We start from the raw sequence: 2,087 nt of genomic DNA, 5'->3' as shown, positions 1-2,087 counted from the left end.
ACTGAGTGCAACGTGGGTCCTGAGAATGTCCGATGCCCATAATTTACAGCTGTTTTTTCTATTATAGGTAATAATTTAATTCAGGACAAGAGATGTTATTCAAAGACATATAAATCATAGTCTCTACTAAGAATGTTCATTGTGTTGAGAATAAAGCACTGGGAGTTTCAAGATTGGCAAGTGAATGCCAAGGCTGGTGGGGCTCGGGGACAATTTTCCCTCTTGACTAAATGAAAAGGAGCATACTGCTACTTTCATTTTTTTTTAAGAAGTTGAATATTTTATTATTAAACCGTTTCTTATTTTCCTGCAAGGCTGTTTCTTCACTGTACAAAAATAGTACCAGCAAACACAGGATATTACAAAATTAAGAGAGTAATGCTCTTCATTGGACACTACACAACTCACAAACTTTTCTCCACTGCCATTTATTTCCAGTGCGAAAATCATTGAGTATTTTGATCCAAATCCAGGGATGGCTGTAAGCAATTTACAATATTATATAAGGTTAAGATAACAATGTTATTCTTGAACTACATAATTTTTATAACTAGTTTTACCACAGATAATTTCAGGAATTCTGAATGTTATAACTGGAGGCTAGCCTAAAAATCATAGGCTGTTGTGAAAAAGATGCATAGGGTTTATCTGACATCATTAGGAAGTTAAAGGGTATTTTCTTCAGGCAATATTGTAGCAAGTAGTTTCTTTTGCTAAAAGTTGCTTTTAGAAAAATCTATCAGCTACTAATTTAAGACAACTATGCTAGATTAATTTGTTTCAAACTAGTTTACTTAGGGGTTCCATGTTCACTCCTCAATAGATTTTATGTATTTCTCATATGCTTCTTCACTCATTAGTTCATCTAGTTCTGAAGGGTTACTGAGTATCATCGTGATCAGCCAACCATCTTCATAACAAGATTTGTTGACAAGTCCTAGATTTTCTGCTAGAGCTTCATTAATTTCAGTTACTTCTCCTGATAGAGGAGAATGGAGTTCATTAGCAGCTTTCACATTTTCCAAAGCACCAAATTCCTCGTTTGTTCAATTTTGTCCCAGCTTCAGGCAGCCTACAGTAAACAACATCTCCCAAAGCTTCCTGTGCAAAATCGCTGACGCCCACTGTTCCAACACCGTTTTCTGTTGTTACCCATTCATGTTTGTCTGTGAATTTACGCACCGACAGCAGAGCGGGGCTGGTGCGCAGCGCCCCGCCGGCGCCCACCCTCAGTCCCCAGGGCCACGGTGGGCAGGGCATGTTGGGCACAGAGATGGCGTGCAGGCTGCAGACCGTGGCTGGCACACTCCTTGCCGCTCGCAGAGCCATGTTCGCAGAATTCACTACTTTCATTTTTATTAGAAAATGTGCCTTATAATAGCTCCCAATTTTTCTCTTTCAAACTGTCAACTGAAAATAATGCACAACCTAAAAGTTGAGAGTTGTTTAATCCGGTGGACAAAAAATGAGGACTTAAGCCGGGGACAAAGAATCTCAGATCACTCTGAAGAGACAAGGTGGGGAGCCAGGTTATAGAGGAGTTTTTGCAAAAAAGACTGGGTAGAGGGAATGTCAAAAGATTATTGTTAATTAAAGAAAACCAGACATCTCAAGTTAAGGAAACTGGTGCTTTTCTCTGTATGGGAAGATGCAAGAGTCTGGACTCACTGAAATTGTTCCTTTGATGTGCACCTCGGCTGTCTGGGGCCGGTATCCTGTGCTTTCCCATCCTGAATCTCCTCAGGGTGCATCTTCGTGGGGTGTCTGAAGTGACTGAGGGCTTGATGGCGGGCATCCTGTTTCTATCCTGGGTTCCCTCAGGGCTCACCGTCAGGAGACTGTAATGTGATGGCTTAATGGCTGCTACATCCTTTGTTTATTGATATGGCAGGCAGCATTTTTAGTTCACATAATAGAGAACACCCATCCTACCCTGCAGAGAGGACAGATTCAATGTCCACTCTCCTCCACTCGCCTCCCTCCCCTCTCAACATCCTCCTGACAAGCATTCGTTCAGCTCTTGCCAAGTGACAGGCAGAGCTCAGGCTCAGGTGCTACAGAGGTGAATACAGGACAGTTCTCAACCT

The 2,087-nt window shown here is 41.7% G+C and overlaps 1 pseudogene; it reads right to left on the bottom strand.

The window, feature by feature from the left end:
- Positions 1-809: 809 nt before the first annotated feature.
- Positions 810-1,329, bottom strand: LOC112404525 (glycine cleavage system H protein, mitochondrial-like; annotated as a pseudogene).
- Between the last annotated feature and the right edge of the window lie 758 nt (positions 1,330-2,087).

The sequence above is a fragment of the Neophocaena asiaeorientalis genome, unplaced genomic scaffold (assembly GCF_003031525.2).
Source record: "Neophocaena asiaeorientalis asiaeorientalis breed wild unplaced genomic scaffold, Neophocaena_asiaeorientalis_V1.1 scaffold52, whole genome shotgun sequence".
In the NCBI taxonomy this organism is placed as follows: Eukaryota; Metazoa; Chordata; class Mammalia; order Artiodactyla; family Phocoenidae; genus Neophocaena; species Neophocaena asiaeorientalis.
Note: the sequence above shows the minus strand (reverse complement) of the source record. Positions and strands in the feature narration are given on the sequence as shown.